The sequence below is a fragment of the Alexandromys fortis genome, unplaced genomic scaffold (genome assembly GCF_014885135.2).
Source record: "Alexandromys fortis isolate MF-2015 unplaced genomic scaffold, M_Fortis_MF-2015_v1.1 scaffold_47, whole genome shotgun sequence".
In the NCBI taxonomy this organism is placed as follows: Eukaryota; Metazoa; Chordata; class Mammalia; order Rodentia; family Cricetidae; genus Alexandromys; species Alexandromys fortis.
In genome coordinates this window covers 7,181,366-7,182,724 of record NW_026067957.1, presented here as the reverse complement: position 1 = coordinate 7,182,724, position 1,359 = coordinate 7,181,366, and positions in this window count along the sequence as shown.

Below are 1,359 nucleotides of genomic sequence, written 5' to 3'. Positions count from 1 at the left end.
GTGGCAGGGAAGAGACAGAAATCTTTAATAAATAATAAATAAATAAATAAATAAATAAATAAATAAATAAATAAATGAAAATTATTGCTTCTCTGTCAACAACATTTAATACCTACTGCTTTTCCAAGAGAAAAAGCATTTGTTAGCACAGTTCACAGCAAATTAATTAAAGGCATGCTTTTGAAACAACCATTGCACTTTGATGTCGGTGAAGGTGTTATATGTACTTCTGTTTTGTCAAAAGTGACAAACAATCTTTTGTCAAGGACTTGGTATTTAACAAAGCAAGATCTCACGGCTCACCAGAGAAGCTAAGAAATGCAGGCTCCTGCCTTCCTCCTCAATGTTAAAGCAACATCTAATTACAGAAATACCTTATTCTAACACAGATAGAATGCAATTGCAGATGTTTTTATAACTCAGAAAATGATCTTTTTTCAGTTAAACCTTTTATCTTGGACATCTGAGACCCATAACAGTTCAAAGCCATGGCCAGAATGCAAAACTTGAGTTTGAAATGAAGTCTATATGAGTCAGGAATAAGCACAGGAGACAAGAATAACCACCAACCTCATTCCTATCACCCCATCTCATACTCGTTTCCTTTCTCAACTTCCTATTTATGTGAGTTACTACATTTTTGCTCCCACTAAAGAGTTCATTTCTAGTCACACTCAATGAAAGCTTGCCAACTAATAAAATAATGCATTTTATTTAGCTTTACTTGAAAGTACCTTCATGGATATAAGTTTAGTTAGTATTTTCTACATATTGGATATGATTTTTAAATCCCTTAAACAAAATCTTATGTGAACTATCCAAGGCATAGTAGTGAGATGATAGGCAACTTCAGGCAAACTAACAAGTTTAACTGATTTCAAAGAAATGTTGAAGCAATTCTTAAAATTCTCTGTATAAATGCCTATTTTAAAAATTAAAAATAGTTCATATTTGGGAATTAATGTGAATTCAAGCTTCAGTGTATTTACTGAATGTTACAATGGAATAGGCATCAGGGCAATTTATATTTTGAAGACAAATATGAAATACTTAAACCACACATAGCTTTAGCTGTGCTTATGATTCTTAATCATTACTGAGGGCATGTGTCAGTTAAGTACAGACCAAAACAATTAAATGGTGTCTTGATGACTTTGCAGAAATAAAACATTCATAAAACTGTGTATTGAAATTAATGCTTATATTATTAGGTGCATTAATGATTTTGGCATTTATAATTTATTCCAAACCACACTAAAAGGTTTTTTTTCTTTTCTTTATTTATTTATTTGTTAGAGATTTCTGTCTCTTCCCCACCGCCGCCTGCCCTTTCCCTCCCCCTCCCCCAATCAAGTCCCC